General features: G+C 39.4%; 1 long non-coding RNA gene across 1 annotated transcript in view; it reads right to left on the reverse strand.

The window, feature by feature from the left end:
- LOC137773757 (uncharacterized) overlaps window positions 1-18,887 on the reverse strand; it is a 79,013-nt gene that overhangs the window by 28,142 nt on the left and 31,984 nt on the right. The window contains exons 2-3 of the long non-coding RNA XR_011075724.1: window positions 5,799-5,927; window positions 53-330 (exon numbers count right to left, since the gene is read on the reverse strand). This is a non-coding gene — a long non-coding RNA (uncharacterized lncRNA). The remainder of the gene's footprint in view (window positions 1-52; window positions 331-5,798; window positions 5,928-18,887) is intronic.

An 18,887-nucleotide genomic window follows, 5' to 3' on the forward strand; every position in this document is an offset into this window, starting at 1 on the left:
TAACAAATTACGCCCCGAGACTTAGTAGCTTAAAACTACACGCATTTATTACCTCTTGATTTCTGAGGGTCAAGAGTCTGGTGTGGCTTAGCTGGGTCCTCTGCTTCAGGGTCTCCCCACAAGGCTGTAATCAAGGCGTCGGCCAGGGCTGGGAGTCTCCAGTCAGGAAGCATCCACTTCAAAGCTCGTGTGGTTGTGGGGAAGATTCAGTTCCTTGCAGGATGTTGGACTGGACCTCAGCTCCTCCTGAGGCCTCCCTCAGTTCCTTGTGACATGACCGTTTCCAACAGGGCAGATTGCTTCATCAAAGCATGTAAGCTGAGAAGGTAACTAGCAAGATGGAAGATACACTCTTTCATAACCTAATAATGGAAGTGAGATACCCTCAACATTGCCATATCCCATGGTTTAGAAGCAAGTTTCTCAAGGTAAGGAGAATACACAAGGCTGTGAGTACTAGCAGGTAGGGATATTTGGGGGCCATCTCAGAGGTTGCCAATCACATCTGTTAAGAATTTGTTGAGCCCCTCTTAGCTGCATGACCCTGTGCCAGGTGCCGGGGATATAGTGACGACCACCCTTCTCTCATCACAACTCACAACCTATCTGGGGGAAAGGGAACAGACATTCAGTAGATTATTGCAATTGGTGATAAACACACTAAGTTAGAAATACAGGGAATAAAAGCTCCAATCCAGTCTAGGTTGAGGGAGGTAGGATGTCAGGCAGGGACATTTCAATGGAGACTTAAAGAAGGACTGGCCCAGGATAGAGAAGGAGGAAGGAAGTTTTCCAGGCAGAGGAAACAGCCTGTGCAAAGATACTGAGGCAGGAAAGACTGTGTTGTATTTGAGGGAAGAGTGGCTGGAGTGTCGAGTGAGAGAGCAGGAACAGCAAGAGAAGGAAGTGAGGCCTTGTCTGCTGTCTTAAGGACTCTGGCCCATGGCCAGTGACCTTCTCAAGGAGGCCCTTGAGAAGTGACTTGGAGACCCCTTTGGCCACTTTTCTCTTCCTGAGGTCTTCTCTCTACTGGCCTGCAATCAGTCTTGAGGCTGTGACCATGCTCAGATGCACTGGAGTGCCTCATTCCTCTTTATCTTGTGATGATATCCTGCTGATAATGTACCATATAGACCCAAAAGCTCTTCCTCCCCCCACCTATAGGATTTTTCTAGAGGTTTTCAAGCAAAATCAGATGTAGACCCCTAATATGTAAAACAGACAAAAGCAGAACCTCTCAGATCACAGACAGTTACAGGAGGAGAAGGTGCCCTTGGGAACACCTTTCCCCACATTCCCACGAGGGTTCCCAAGACACCTCTCTGGGGCTCTAGGACCCTGACAATCCTAGTTGGAGAAACATGTCCCTCAGCCACAACTTTGCCAAATATTATTCCCAAGGACTCATTCTTTCAATAAACCCTTACTGAACCCTTACAATGCATCAGGCAGGAGGGAGGCACTGAGCATACGAAGGTGATTAAGACAGTCTCCTCCTTCCATGAACTCACTAAGGAGGGATTCACGTGGGTGAATGACTCATCGCATTACGATGTGATGTGCAATTACAGAGGGTAAGGCAGGGAACCATGGTGGCTCAAAGGGGACACACGCAGAAAAGACTTCAGGAGTAGATGAAGCTTGAGTTAAGAGGAGTTTGCAGGTGAACAAGAGGCCTGGCGATACCTGTCTCTGAGGATTTGCCCTTGAAATCACTCCCTTCCCCCTGTACCTCTCAGATCTCACCATCTAGATGGGGTACCCCCTCTCTCTAGGCTAAAAGAAGAGCCCTCGGCTTTCACTAGAAAGGCCTTGAGTGAGCTCCCAGGTTCCATAACAACCATGGTGTAAGCTCATATTGGGTTTTAATTTCTCACAGTTCCTGGATTGAGATAGAAGTTGAGCAACTTTACACAGTTGAAGACCCCATATTGTCTTTCCAAACTTCTCAATAGAGGGACTGAGCAGGGAACACTGGGTATCCCACCTTAGAGCATGTCTTCCCAACCAAGGCTCTTTTCAGAAGGGGCAGTGACCTCCTGTCTGCTGTCAGAGTCTTAGATTGGGGTCACTCATCAGGTCGAGCATGTTCTGTTGGCTTCTGGGGTTCTCCCTGATGGGCCTCGAGAGTCCAGAATTCTAGGGAGAGCTGGTTTCCATTTGCTAAGTAATTATGCAGAGATTTGACTAATCATTCCTAACAACAACTAAAAGCTCGTACCAGTCCTAAAACAGTAAATTCAGTAAATGTAAAGTCTTAAAATAGTAAAGGATGCAATATGCATTGCATATTGCATAGCCTCAGTATGCTGAGGCTATGTGATATCAGAACAACTGGCCATTCAGAGGAAAAGCCTTCAGGATCGGATGCTGGGTTGTGCAAGCCAGGCAGTCTGTTGTTTAATTGTTTTATCTCTGGTGACTCATACATCTTTAGCTTAGCCTCAGGCCAGGTTTGGATAATAACAGCAAAAGAGTCCAGCTCAACTCTCTCCTCCTCCCAAAGATCTTCCTTCCAACAGAAAAATAAGCTCTGTCTTTGTCCTACAAACTCAAACCACCTTTGGATTTTTCCACACATTGTAAGGTCCTAGCATATTCTCTTGGGACACCTACGCCTCTTATCTTGTTTCTATGTTGATTACAATTTTATACTGTTTTTCTTCTCAGGGGATGCCTTTGACTACCAGAGTAGATGGTAAGCTCCTTTCACGCTCAGGGAATGCTTTCTCCATATTGGAAGTTATGGCTCTTTGTCATCTCCACTAGACTTAGCACAGTGTCAGGCAAGTAGGCACTCTATAAATATTTGTGTGTAAATGAATAACTATGGCCCGTCCTGTGTATTGCGCAGCCAGTCTCCCTGACATGAGGGGACCCAGCCGGGGCATTTGTGAGGAAAGGAGGCAGTCTGGGAGAGCTGCAGGTGGTTCACAGCTGGCAGGCAACGTCCACAGAGCCCAGGTCAAATACATGTGAAAATTAACATCTTTATGCCTCAAAAAAAAAAAAGAAAGAAAGAAAAAGAAAGAAACGCCCCTAATTGAACCTATATCGAGGGTGATTGCCATTTACTTAATCCCAGTTTGGACTACACATCACCAGGCTTCACTTGCACCCTTTCCTTTAGTTGTAAGTTAGCCATTTTTACCACATTTCACTTCTTTACCCTAGAAAGCATTTCCTGAAAACAGCCCACCGGAGGATTCTGCTAAGAGCAGCGAGTGGTTTTATTTCCTTTTCCTTCCAACTTTTGCCATTTACTGAGATGGCCGGCAGTTAGAGTTTCATCTCCTTGAACCTTGGTGAAAAATTGAAGAGCAGGTAACACAACCAGAGTATCATGATGTGCTTATTTAAAGACGGAATTTGCTTTTTAGTGCAAGCAAGGAGATGGCGTGGTCTCCGCCCTGGATAACGTGTCGGGAGGGGGCTAGGCTTCTGTTCTGAGGACAGCCTCTCCTGGCTTTATGACTGTGGGTGACTCACTCAACCATCTGGCAACTTTCTTCCTGCCATTAAAGGTAAGAAGGAGAGTGAGGATATTACAAATGGCTTCTCAGGCCTAAGGATATTATGAGAATGTACTGCTTTATGTCCATCCCGTCTAGGAAAAAGATCCACAAAAATTGTGCATTTCTGGAGTCACCTTTTCCATAAACTGGATCCTCTTCCCGTCTCCTCTGTTTCTAGCAAAGGGACCATTTTCCACTTGACACCTTTCCAGAGGCAATAGGTCAAGTCTTATCAAGTCTTCCTTTCCAAAGCCTGTGCATTTGTCCTTTTTTATACACCTCATTCATTTACTTAGTGACAATTACTAAGCATCAGTGAAATGCAAACCATTGTATTGGTTGCAGTGTATAAAAATAAGACTAAGAAGTGGATAGAAATAAGAAGAATTGGTCTCGCCACTAAGAAGTTTACAAAGCTTCTTAAGGGTCACAGTTATCAACTATTTCTCAGGTATTTTCCTCACATGTGAGAAACTAAAGGTCCAATTTGAATCTCCTGCCTGAAATCTCATCTATTTTCTCTATCAAGCATTCCACGGCCAAAATAAGATTCCTAAATAAACATTTTAATCATGTCATTTCATGGAGTTAAAACTTTCCCATAGCTCTTCACTGCTTACAGGATAAAGATCAAACTCTTAATTTAACTCAAGTTCAAGAGCTTCTAAATTTGGAATTAACTTATTTTCTGATCTTACTTCCCACAACTTCTCATTATAAATTTTCTGCTCAGACAAATTGATCAGATTATTATGCTAAAAGTGTATGTCCAGTCTATTTATTCATCTAGTCAAGAATGAATTGGATATCTTCTGTGTGCCAGTGCTATGATAAAGGATGGTGTACAGTTTCTGCACTCAAAGAGCTTATTCTTTAGACAAGGATACAGACAAATGAATTGACCATGACAATGACAGAAGGAACACTGGATGGAATTAAGCACTGGATGTGACGGGAGCACACAGAACCACGGCTAATCCAGCATTGCAGAAGTCAAGGAACATCACTCAGAGAAAATGACATCTAAAGTGAGCAGTTAGGCAAGAAGTTGAAGAAAGTGTGTATCAGACAGAAAACGCAGTGTGTTCAATGGCCTGGTGATGAGAACAGGTTGGGTTTGAGTAACTTAGAGAATGTGAATCAGAATGGAATATGAAACAAGTGCGTGGTGTGTGTGGTGTGTGTAGGGAAATTGCTAGAGAGGCTGAAGAGGGAAGCAAGCCCAGATCACTGGAGATCTCATCAATGAGGCTAACAGGTTTAGGCTGGATGGGTTTGAAGCAGCAGATTCTCATGACCAGATTGGGCTGTCATCTAGAGAATGCTGTACCCGAGTCCCACAAATCCAAAGTGGAGTGCCTGGGAGTGTTAAGTAAGGTCTTTCTTTCTAGGATTATTGTTAATGATCTTGTTAAGATGTTTGATCAATTTCCCTGCATTAGTCCTAAAAGTATGAGAAATCCAACTGAGTCAGTCTTTGAGGATCCAAGCTCTTATAGGGCCTTAAGAGAATAATGTAGGAGATTTGCCTAAATGAATACAGAGACTAGTCTATCACCTGGTCGTATTTCCTATCAAACTCTTGCCATAAAGATAATAGCTATCGCTGGTTGAGTGCTCACTACAAACTCAAACACTCACATGACATTGAGTGAGATACCTACTACCACACCCATTTTAGTGATGAGAAAAGTGACTCAGTTTAAGCAACTGGCTCGAGGTCTTAGGGTTGATTGTAAATATTTGTTTATTATGAACAAAGAAAGCTGGAATTTGAACCCAGAACTAGAACAGGTAATTTTAAGGTCATTTTAGTTGAAATTTACTCTGTATTAATCAAAGATGTTTCAGGATATTTCCTTTCTGTCACCCTTCCTCATATGTCCAGGTATATAGGCTGCTCTATGCTTTGCCTAGATTGGTAGGTATATAACAGATACACATGGCGTTGGATGAAGAAACGAGTAAAGGAAGGATGTGCAGGGAAGAGGGTGAGGGGTGTTTTGGGGTGATTTGTACTGATGAGATATGGGTGAGCGGAATTTAAACCGTGCAAAATGAGGAGGACTAATGCTTCCCCCACTGACTTCAACTCAGGCCCACACCTTATAGTAATAACCAGTTGGGGTTGGAGGGAAATTGCTTCTCTCCTATGGCCCATTTGGGAGGCATGATGAATGGCTCCTTACATAAGGCTCCCTTGTATGGAGGAACACAAGTACACAGAATGGAGTCCTCCAAACACAGAGGCCCATGTCCAGGTTTTAAAAACCACCAACCAACCTGTACCCAGAAACAGCCGTTCATTTAGATGTGCAGGAACTGAACAACTTCAGAAATGTTCCAAGTCAAACGGCCCAGGGTATAAAACAAACAGCAGCAGCTTGCTTCCAGAGGTTTCCAGGAATCACCCTGCCCAATAAAGAAAACAACGGCCAAATCTGCTTGTTAACCAATTCTAGTCTGAGAAGATAACTCTGGGCCTCAATATTGTTTAACTATTTAACAATGGAAAAAACAATGAAAATGATCCAAGACCTTGAAAATAGGTTAGGAACTCAATGAGAAGTCAATATTTCAGTTGATATCCCACTACTTACTATCTACCCTAGGAAGCAAGTGCACAGATGCTTATCACAACATTGCTTGTGATTGGAAAAAACCCAGAAAACAACCTAAATATCCATTAATGGGAGAAGACCCTTTAATCATGGGTCATGATTAATGACCCATGTGTAGTCATGTTGTGGAATATCATACAACAAGGAAAAGGAAGTACTAATGGGTACTAATAAGTACTCAGGGGGCTAACTCTCTTTGTCAGTTGAGTGGAAAAAGTAAACTGCAGGATAATATGGACAGTTTGACAACCTTTAAGTATTAAAAAAGAGAAAGTAAAACTAACTTTGAGTAATGCTATATCTTTTCTGAGAGTAAATGTATTGGAAAAAGTTCTGGAAAGATACATAGCAAATGGATGAGTGGTCACTTCTGGAGAGGAGAACAGGATGGGGGTGAGGGCAAAGTGGGGTCTTAAGTTTCATTTATAATGTTTTTATAAGCAGATATATTCATGCATTTGTTGTATAATTATAAATTAGTATTAATTATAAAATATATCATAAGTTCACTTGAAAAAGAACAGGCTTTAGGGTTACTAATATGAGGATCTCACTTAGCTATCTGCCAAATTCATGTAGGAAAAAGAAAACAAAAAATTCTTAAGGAAATTTAGACTTCTCAAGGAAGAATTTCCACTGGTGTTATTGAGACTATGAAACTATGTTTTCCATTAGTTGGTGTTTTGAGACTACAAAACAGATAACCAAATGAAACTGTTAAGACTTTCTTTCTGAAAACCTTTATTACTGGGACATACTTAATGAGTAAACTTAGAAGTAAGTAAGAACCACCCGCCCCCTAGAATAAAGTGAAATTGAGTAAATTATCCAGAGTTATGCTTAGTTTTCCAATATATGATCAATTATTGATTGGAGGACACTAATGAAAAAAATTATGTTCATAATAGCAGCAGCAGAGCATAAAGCATCCTAGAATACACAGGCATGATATGACCAAAACTTTATTAAGAAATATGCAAGTAGGTTGAAATAAATGGAGAGGTAGATTACGTTGTTGGGGGAAAAAAAAATGACTGTTGGAAAGGATGAACAAATCCTTCTCAAATTAACTTACAAGATTAAGCCAATCCCATCGAAAAATCCCAACGGAATTTTGTTTTGTTGTTGGAATTTGAGGACATGATTCTAAAATTCACTTGAAAGAACAGAATGATGAGAAAAATTAAGATTTTTCTTGTTCCACTACATATTAAAGTATAACACAGAATGTCAGTTTTTAAATGTTGTGGTATTGTTGTAAGAATCAAAAGAAGAATTAATACAACAGAATAGAACTTCTGTCCTGAAACAGTTCTATCAATATATGTATGTGAGATAAATATCACAATCCAATGATAAAAGGAAAGATTATTCAACAGATGATATATATTTTTAATTGGCTATATGAAAAGAACGACAAAGCCAAGCCTAATTCCAGAAATTTTGGCCTCAAAATTTCCATATAACAATAAGACATACAATTTTTATTTGAAAATGTAGATTAAGATACAATTGATATTCAGAGAGAAGGACATTCTAAACATAAACAAAAAAGAGGTCATAAGAGGAAAGATTATGTTTTGAGCATGGAAAAAAGTAAAACTCTTTTACAGGGCTTCTGAGTTACATGATTACAGAGGAATGGTGACTGCGGGAGCTTGCCCAGCCCCACAGCCTTGCTTCTGCATACCAAAACCACCACCATCCAAGTGAAATGAAGGCAGAACTGAAAAGCACTTCTTCAACATATGTGACAAAGAGATTCAGATGGAGTGATCTTTTTACAACATAGGACACCACCTCCCTCTTTTCAATCCTTCCAAGAACTCCATCTCATTCTAAGCAGAGACCAAAGTCTTCCAGCGGCCTCAAGGCTGTGCCACCTCTGTCCTCATCTCCTCCCACTCTTTCCCTCTATTTCTCACTCCAACCTTACTGGCCATCTTGTACCCTGAACCCACCAAGCACAGTCCCACTCCCTGGCCTTTGCTCTTGCTGTTTCCTTTGTCTAAGCCTCTCTCCCTCATTTTCTTCAGACCTCTATGTCACTTTAAAAATGGTTACCCCTCCTTGAGGGCTTGCTTTATTTTCTTCCATGGCACCAGTCCCCACTGACATTCCACATATTTACTTGTTCTTCTGTTTTCTGTCTACATGCCTCTTGAACATATGCTGCATGAGGGCAGGTGTTGTGTCTACTATGATTACGTCTCTATTTCCAGCATCTTAAATAGTATCTGCATATAGTACTCTGAATAAATATACTTATTAATTAGTTCTTTTATTACAATTAACAGAGAACCATTTGAGCTACCTTAAGTTAAAATTGACTAAGGGTGGGAAGGCAGCTAGACCTCAGTTACTAGAACCAGCATGAGAACATTATCAGAATCTGAGACTGCTCTCTTTCTCTCTCTTCTGCTTCATACTTACATTTCCCTGCAGGTCTCCATCTCTGTTTCCCAGAGCACATGGTGGTCAAAGAGCCCCCAGAAGCACCCAAGTTTTACCATAACTTGTCCAGCTACTTGGAGAGAAGATGATCTGACTCTGTTGGTTCTATTCCAACTCCCTGGGGAAGGCTGTGATTAACTTGGTTGGATTGAAGTCTATCCCAGGACCAACTGACTGTGGCCAGGTGACCAACTGACTGAGGTGGGTCAGAAGTTCACATGAAATCATGGCTTCCCTGCTGCAACCGTATGGGCAGAGGAGAGGGCAATTCCTAATGAGATGTGTTATGCAGATAAGCTAACAGGTGTCTGCTACAACATAAAATTAACGCTTTCAGATCAATTATTTAAAATGCCAACCCCTAATTTAAAAATGAAAACGATACAAACATAATCTGCAAAAAAGGAAACACCACTGTCCAATACATTTTAAAAAGGATTTGACCTCATTTATAGCCCAAGTTTAGTCTAAATTAGTATACTGCTGGGCAAAATATTTGTCACAATATGACAAAAGGTTAATGTTCTGAGTATATAAAGAGTTCAAAAACATTGAAAAATGAAAGATATTAACACTGCCTGGAAAAGGCAGGGGATATGAAAAAACTATTCTTAAAAGGGAGAAAGCCTGGAAAGATACCCACATTCATGGACTGGAAGACTTAATAGTGTTAATGTGTTAGTACTATCCAAAAGTGATATAAAAATTTAATGCAATTCTATTAAAATTTCAATGGTGTGTTTTACAGAAATAGAAAAATCCATCCTAAAATTCATAGGGAATCTCAAGGGACCCCTAATAGCCAAAAAAAATCTTGAAAAAAACAACAAAGTTGGAGGTCTCATATTTCATGAATTTAAAACTTATTACAAAGTTACAGTAATCAAAACAATATGGGAATGACATAAAGACAGATATGAAGACCAATGTAATAGAACAGAGAGCCCAGAAATAAACCCTCATATAAATGGTCAAGGAATTTTTCACAAGGATGCCAAGACCATTCAAAGAGGAAAGGACTGTCCTTTCAACATGGCTTTGGGAAAATTGGGGATCCACAGGCAAAATAATAAACTTGGACGCTTACTTTACCCCATATACAAAAATCAACCCAAATGGATAAAAAACCTAAGGGTAAGACCTAAAACTATAAAACTCCTAGAAGAAAACAGAGGAAAACCTTCATGACTTTAGATATAGCAATGATTTCTTGGATATGACACTGAAAGCACAGGCAATAAGAGCAAAAATAGACAAATGGGATTACATCAAACTTAAAAACTTCCGCACATCAAAGGAAACAATTCTCATAACGAAAAAGCAACATACAAAATGGGAGAAGATATTTGCAAATTATGTATCTGATAAGGAGTTGATACCCAGTATATATAAAGAGCTTCTACAACTCGACAACAAAAAAACAAATAACCCAATTAAAAAATAGCCAAAGGACTTGAATATACATTTCTTCAAAGACATACAAACAACCAACAAGCATATGAAAAGATGCTCAGCATCACTAATCATTAGAGAAATGCAAATCACAACCATACCTCACACCCATTAGGATGGACACTATCAAAAAACCAGAAAATAACAAGTGTTAGTGAGAATGTGGAGAAATTGGAACATTTGTGCACTGTTGGTGGGAATGTGAAATGGTGTAGCTACTATGGAAAATAGTATGGAGGTACCTCAAAAAATTAAAAATAGAATTACTTTATGATCCAGCAATCCCATTACTGATAATATATCCAAAAGAATTACTTGCACACCAATGTTCATTACAGTATTCACAATAGCCAAGAGGTGGAAGCAACCAAAGTGTTCATCAACAGGTGAATGGATAAACAAAATGTGGTATATACATACAATAGAATATTATTCAGCCAAAAAAAAAAAGGAAATCCTGTCACATGATAAAACATGGGTGAACCTTGAGGACATTATGCTAAATGAAATAAGCCAGCCACAAAAAAGACAAATACTATATTATTCTATTTATATGAGGTATCTAAAATAGTCAAACTCACAGAATCAGAAAGTAGAATGGTGGTTGCCAGGAGCTAGGGGGAGGGGGAAATGGGAAGTTATTGTTCAATGGGTTTAGAGTTTCAGTTTCACAAGATTAAAAAGTTATAGAGATTTGCTGTCCAATATGAATATACTTAACACTACTGAACTGTACACTTAAAAATGGTTAAGATGGGGGCTTCCCTGGTGGCGCAGTGGTTGGGAATCTGACTGCCAATGCAGGGGACACGGGTTCGAGCCCTGGCCTGGGAGGATCCCACAGGCCGCGGAGCAACTGGGCCCGTGAGCCACAACTACTGAGCCTGCGCGTCTAGAGCCTGTGCTCCGCAGCAAGAGAGGCCGCGACAGTGAGAGGCCCGCGCACCGCGATGAAGAGTGGCCCCCGCTGGCCGCAACTAGAGAAAGCCCTCGCATAGAAACGAAGACCCAACACAGCCAAAAATAATAAATAAATTAATTAATTAATTAACTTTTTAAAAAAATGGTTAAGATGGTAAATTTTGTATGTCTTTCATGAAAAACGAAAACAGAAAACAAAAACCCAGGTGGATTTGTACATGCATTCAAGTTTGAGTTGCATTCTTCTACATCCTAAAAACCCTGAAATTGTACCTAGAGTTTCAAAGCTTTGATACCCTTAAAAATTATTTTATAGATGTGGTCTGGAGAATATAACAAAACAACATTTGAACAAAGCAATGAATAAGATGGAAAGAGACAATGAATTACAACGTTCAAAAGTAGCATCCACCAAGGAGATTTAATGTTGATTTGCAGATTCAATACAAATAAGACTTTCGCTAATTGGCCACAGTGGGAAATTCTAATTGTTAAAAAAAATATATTGATAATCAAAGAAATTTGGTGATTCCTCTTTCAGGCATAATGACCCACTTAGTAAGATCAAACAAACAAACATACTATTCCCATCAAGTTGTCAAATTTAAAACATAAATACAACGTAAAAAAACCATATTGAGAAATAATATACATACAGGAAAGGGCAAAATCTTAAATGTAATAGTCAATGAATTTTGACCCCTATGTGCAACACACACACACACACACACACACAGTGAAACCACACAAATCAAGATACAGACCACTTCCAAAACTGTGGCAGACTCTCTCATGCTCCCTCCCCAGTCAATCTCTCTTGAGAATGTTTTGGAGCTGATACTCGGTACTTGTAATTATGTTGTGTGACACGCACTTCCGTACATCATTAATAGGAGTGTAATTAGTGGATGTTTTCTATAAGGCAATTTTATAATATTATCCAAAGTATTCATAATTCTTAAATTTCTTTACTAAGGAAGGAATTGAATTTCCTGGAGTCTATCCTAAGCAAATAATATGAGATTTAATAAAACATATACATATAAGGATGCTCATCACTGCAAAAATGTTTTCAATAAGTTAGAAATTGCAAAGATATAAGTCAAAGAATACAAATTTTCAGTTAAAGAAGAATAAGTTCTGAGGATCTAATGTACAGCATACTGACTACAGTTATTCATACAGTACTGTATACTTAAGATTGTTGAGAGTGGATCTTAAACATTCTCCCTACAAAAAAAAATTTTTAAAGTTAACTATGTGAGGTGATGGATGTGTTAATTATTTTGATCTTGGTAATCATTCCAAGATGTAAATGTATATCAAATCATCATGTTGTATAATTTAAATATATACAATTACATTCATCAATTATTTCTCAATAAAGCCTGACAAAAAATAAAGCACACACAAAAAACTAGAAATAGCCTAAGTAATCTTCACAAGGGAATGGTTAGATATTAATATATACACTTGATGAAATAGTTTGCAATCATTAAAAATTAGGTTTTTAACAAATTTATTACATGAAAAAATACTCATAATCATTAGGTATTAATTAATAAGGATGAAATAAAATGGGAAATTCAACATGATACTAATTTTGAAAAACATTAATAAAAAAAATTAGCTTGGTGTTATCTCTAGCTAATAAACATATAGGAAATTTTTATATTTTCTTTTACTTCTTATATTTTCCAAATTTTTTATAATCAAATGATTATATATGTAGAGAATATATATAAAAAGATATATGTAGATATATAGATATATCATATGATATGTATAATCAGAAAAAACCTTATCAGAAAAAGTAAGTTAGGAAAGTAAACGAATTATCATTGGTTCGGTTCCTTTGAGGATGAAATAACTGCAATTCCCATATAATTTACACTGGAGACATAAATAACAAAAACAACAAAGTACAGATAGATCAAAGTCAAATGCAGACATCTATGAAGAATCCCATGACACACCTTGTGTTATAGACAATTGACAAAGGCTCATCATTTCAATGTTTTGTCACAAGGAAAAGACTGTGAAAGCTGCATAAAATTCTGTGCTATTCCCACAATGGAAAGAAAGGCGGAAATAAAAGAAAAATCCCAAGTCTCTATAATGACTCATTTTCATCTTCTTTCCAGAGTTCACAAGAGATGTCAAAACCAATCCAATCTGGAAGCTTCTGGATGGGACCCAAAGTCCTCCTGACACCCACAGAACACAGATGACACAGAAGAAACAAACATCTGACCTGCTCTTTAGTAGTTTTGAAGTTCTTTACCAAAGAGCAAAATTTAAGGCCTGTATTCCCCGGTGGATCCGTAAATAACTCTCTCTCTGCTTTATTTTTACTGAAAGTTGGAGGGAAAATAAACTTGCCAAGGTTTGTGCAACACAATCCATATAGATGGAGCAAGAACATATTAGAGTTTTGATTTGTATTTACTTTCATGTCACCTTTTAAAAATTTCTATTCCCCCTGTGTACAGGCTATATCAGCACAGTGGTACATGAATGTACTTTTAAAATAAATATACATACACATATGGGATGTTCATGCTCACATTTTTTAATGGTAAGGGTATGTGCAAAAAAAAAAAAATCTCAGACTATCAGTCTAGACTGGAGGATCTCAGCCTCAATTAACTGTGAAATATGTTGCAGTGAATGTTTTACTGATAATAATGAAATATTATATCAGATTGGGATTTTTAAAAATCAGAGCAGATTCAGTTTATCACTCTCAGTTCTTATACAGGTAGTGTGCTTTACCTTTTTTTTTTTTATTTTAAAGACTTTATTTTTTAAAGCAGGTTTAAGTTCGCAGCAAAATTAAGAGAAAAGTACAGAGATTTCTCACATACCTCTGTTCCCACACATGCACAGCCTCCCCATTATCAGCATCCCCCACCAGAATGGCACATTTGTTATGACTGATGAACCTCCACTGACGCATCATTATCACCCAAAGTCCATAGTTTACATTAGGGTTCATTCTTGGTGTTGCACATTCTATGAGTTTGGACAAATGTATAACGACATGTATCTATCATTATAGTATCATACAGAGAATTTTCACTACCCTAAAAATCTTCTATGCTCTGCCTATTCATCCCTCCCTCCACCCTCCAACCCTGGCAACCACTTCTCTTTTTACTGTCTCCATCGTTTTGCCTTTTCCAGAATGTCTTATAGTTGGAATCATACAGTATGTAGCCTTTGCAGATTTTCTTCTTTCACTTAGCAACATGCGTTTAAGCTTCCTCCATGTTTTTTCATAGCTTGATAGTTTATTTCTTTTTAATGATGAATAATATTTCATTATCTGTATGTACCACAGTTTACAAATCCATTCATCTACTTAAGGACATCTTGGTTGCTTCCAAGTTTTGGCAATTATGAATAAAGCTGCCAAAAACATCTGTGTGCAGAATTTTGTTGAACAGAAGTTTTCAACTCCTTTGGGTAAATACCAAAGAGCATGATTGCTGGCTCATATGGTACGAGTATGTTTAGTTTTCTCAGAAACTGCCAATTGCCTTCCCAAGTGGCTGTATCATTTTACATTCCCACTAGCAATGAATGAGAGTTCCTGATGCTCCACATCCTCACCAGGATTTGGTGGTGTCAGTGTTTTGAATCTGGCCATTCCGATAGATGTGAAGTGGTATCTCACTGTTATTTTAATTTGCACTTCCCTGATGACATATGATGTGGAATATCTTTTTATTTGCTTACTTGCCATTTGTGTATGTCCTTTGGTGAGGTGTCTGTTAAGGTCTTTGGTCCATTTTTTTATTTAAAAAATTTTTTAAATAAATTTATTTATTTATTTATTTTTATTTTTGGCTGTGTTGGGTCTTCATTGCTGTGTGCGGGCTTTCTCCAGTTGCGGCGAGCGGGGGCTACTCTTCTTTGTGGTGCGCAGGCTTCTCACTGCGGTGGCTTCTCTTGTTGTGGAGCATGGCATCTAGGAGCACAGGCTTCAGTAGTTGTGGCTCATGGGCTCTAGAGCGCAGGCTCAGTAGAGCTTAGTTGCTCTACTAAGGGCTTAGTTGCTCCGCAGCATGTGGGATTTTCCTGGACCAGGGCTCGAACCCGTGTCCCCTGCATTGGCAGGCAGATTCTCAACCACTGTGCCACAAGGGAAGTCCCTCATGTTATTTATATTAATGCTAATTTTTTAAAAAAATCAACATATGGCATATTAAGATAAGTTTTATCTAAGCCTATTCTTCAGTTGTAGTATTTCCTTGCCATGTTAATATACATGTAAAGAAATGAGCTGAAAAACAACTCATCTTGCATTGTAAATAAAGTTTAAAAATTAGACAAACCCTGTGGTTTTCCATGTTGTATTATAATTTTTAAAAATCCAAATGACTGATTTATCAGATGGATAAAATTGTATTAATGTCAAATCAAGAAGAAAAAGTCGGTAGTACTACTTTCTTATTTTTCTTCTGTAAAATATTTTCAGATATTTTTCAATATCTGGATAGATCATGAAAGAGCGGCATGGCTGTGAACATCACCCATCATTCACGTTGCAGTAGGAAAAAGACGAGAACCTTGGGCCTATATTTCAGTCCCATCTGAAGAGATCATCTCTACGTCGGTATTCCAGAAATCCAGAGTGATCCTCAGTCTCCAGGCAGTTCACGTGGACTGGACTTTCAGAAGTGCAGATGGTGTCAGGACCTGGAGGGACCCTGAGGCTGAGTGATGGGAAGGAGAGAGGTGTGGAGTCAGGAACAGATGACAGTCACAAGTAAGTCGATGTGTTGACTTGTTCCAGTTTCCCCAGAGATAGACTGACCATTTGGCAGGAAAGCATTTTAAGTCAACACCTCCAGCATACACAGCTTAACTTAGCCATTGATGGGATCATAAGATATAGGATTAAAGTGAGAGGTCACTTCATTCCCTTTAGATCTCATGGTGATTTTGTCAAGCCTAGAAGGCAGTGTGTGTCAGAAGGGTGACAATCAAGAGCCAAAAGGAAAAAACCAAACTAAACCAAACCAAACCAAACACACAACACAAAAACAAGCAACAAAGTCCTTCTAGTCTTTGTACTAGAGATGGTGAACAGATTGTTCCTCAGATAACTGAGAAATGGCCTTAAGTTGTAATAATCAGAATTTAGACATATCATAATTTTGGTACAGGTGCGATAGAGAGCCCAGGGGATTAAAAATCTGGTGATAAATAGGGAAGTGGGTAAGAGTTTCAGAGAGAGACTTAGTTAACATTGGAATGGGTTATATTGATGAAGATTGTTCAAAGGACATTTGTTCTCAGCAGACATTAAAACAGGATAAAATCTCACCCTGCTTGGCCAACACAAATGAATTCTCAGGCCTCTTAAGACTTTGCAACTCTATGATTCTCTATAGGGTGCAATAAAATTTTACTACCACATTTTTCCTATGGAATGTCATGAAACGGACATCTCTCAGAAGTGGATCATCCTGGTCAAAGTAAACCCCACTTCCTTATGCCTAACACAGCCACACATGGACACATAACCTAAGATTTGTGATTTGGGGGGATAATCTTCAGGACATTAAACAATGATCCTTAACACTGGCTGCATATTGTAACTATCTGAAGAGCTTTAAAAAAATTGATGCTGCAAGACTTTCAGTACACTGAAAACTATAAAACACCATTGAAAGAAATTACAGAAGACGTAAATAAATGGAAACATTTCATGTTAATGGTTTGGATGGCTTAACACTGTTAAGATGGTAATACTCTTCAAATTTATATACAGAGTCAATACAATTCCTATCAAAATCCAGTCTGGCTATTTTACAGAAAGTGGTAAGCTGATCCTAAAATTCATATGGAAATTCAGGGGACCCAAAATAGTCAAAACAATCTTGAAGAGGAACAACAAAGTTGTAGGACTCACGCTTCTCAATTTCAAACTTACTACAAAGCTACAGAAATCAAGACTGTTGGGTACTGGCATAAGGTTAGACATATAAATCAATGGGATAGAATTGAGAGTCCAGAAATAAACCCACGTGTCTATGGTCAGTTGACAAGACTGCCAAGACATTCAGTGGGGAAAGAATAGTCTTTTCAACAAATGGTGATAGGACGTGCGATACTGTGATTCACACTAAGATATGTTTGGTCTTCATCCCCATTTCTGGCACAAAACTTGTTGTGGATTGGTTATGATTTCAAATCCACTTGTTTATGACTTAAGTGAAGTCGTTTGATCTAAGGGTGACTTTGTTTATCTTGAGGAAGCTGTGCCAAGATGATGTCATTGACATCTGCTGTGGATCAGCACGCAGTAGTTCAGCTATTGAGAGGTGTCGCCGGGGGGCTGATGGATCAGAACATATGGAAGAGTGGCTAACACGTGATGGACATTTACACTTTAAATACCGAGTATTTGTGAAGGTTTACCGAGAGCATTCAGTCTGTGCAAGGCTATTCTTTGCTGATCAAAATAGCTCTCCGAAGAGCTTAAGACACTGGCTCCTGCCATGGCCACTCCTGGTCGGCAGTGGTGTTAAACCATGCAGCAGTCTCAGGAAAAGAAGGGACATCTGTTCCTGCCTTGGCGAGGCTACTCCTCAGAGGAGTGGTGCAAGCGTGTAAGGGTCCCCGGAGCAGCCCACCTTACTGGCCAACACTGGCACCTTCACTCCACTAGCATTGAGCTCTAGCAACAAAAGGGACTTTCTGTTGGCACTGGCAGCTGGATATCTGCTCTTGGGTGACTAAGCTGACTCTACTGAGAACCAGCTTGTAGAAAGGTACACCTCAACTAAATTTGGACTTACTTCTTTCACCTCCCCTCTGCCTGGGGCAGTAGTATAATTCATCTGTCATTGGTTTGAAGTACGAAATCTCTTTATTGGCTTATTAAGAGACATTATCCTGTATGCTATTGGCTTGTGAAATATTACTATTATAAATTACATTACTGCCTTGCACCTGTGTTAAACAAATTATTGGCAAAGACAATCTCAGTCTCTGAGCATAATTTGCTGGACAAAACAGAACTCCCAAAACACTTGGAATTTCCTAAGTGATGAGAGCCATAAAGGTTTTTTGTTATGTTAATGAGGAGACTTTTGGAAAGCACCTAAGGATGGTGGCTGGTTGCCAGGAGAATCAACCCTGTGATTTGAATGTTGGAACTTTCAGTCCCACTCCCCTGAACTCCAGGGAGGTTGAATCGATTGCCCATAGCCAGTGCTTTAATCCATCATGTCTAAGCAATGAAGCCTCCATAAAAACCCAAAAGGACAGGATTCAGAGAGTAGAGAAAAGATGGGGCCAAGATGGAGGAGTAGACAGACCATGAGCTCACCTCTTCTCACGAGCACACCACAATCACAACTATTTGCAGAACAACCATCAATGAAAAAGACCAGAACCTACCAGAAAAGATCTTCTACAGCTAAAGACATAAAGAAGGAACCACAACGAGACGGGTAGGAGGGGCATACTCATGATATAATCAAGTCTCATACTCCCAGGTGGGTGACCCACAAACTGGAGAATAATTATATTACAGAGGTTCTCCCACAGGAGTGAGAGTTCTGAGCCTCACGTCGGGTTCCCCAGCCTGAGGGTCCTGCAACTGGAAGATGAGCCCCCGAGTATTTGGCTTTAAAGGCCAGTGAGGCTTAATTTTGGGAGTCCCAAAGGACTGGGGGAAACAGAGACTTCATTCTTAAAGGCCACACACAAAATTTCACACTCTCCAGGACCCAGGGCAAAAGCAGTAATGTGATAGGAGCCTGGGCCAGACATACCTGCTGATATTGGAGAGTCTTCGGAGAGGCAGTAGGCGGCTGTGGCTCACCCTGGGGACACGGACACTGGCAGCAGCCATCTTGGGAGCTTCTTTTACAGCATGGACACTGGTGCTGGCAGGCGCCACTGT

Source organism: Eschrichtius robustus, chromosome 12, assembly GCF_028021215.1.
Source record: "Eschrichtius robustus isolate mEscRob2 chromosome 12, mEscRob2.pri, whole genome shotgun sequence".
NCBI lineage: Eukaryota > Metazoa > Chordata > Mammalia > Artiodactyla > Eschrichtiidae > Eschrichtius > Eschrichtius robustus.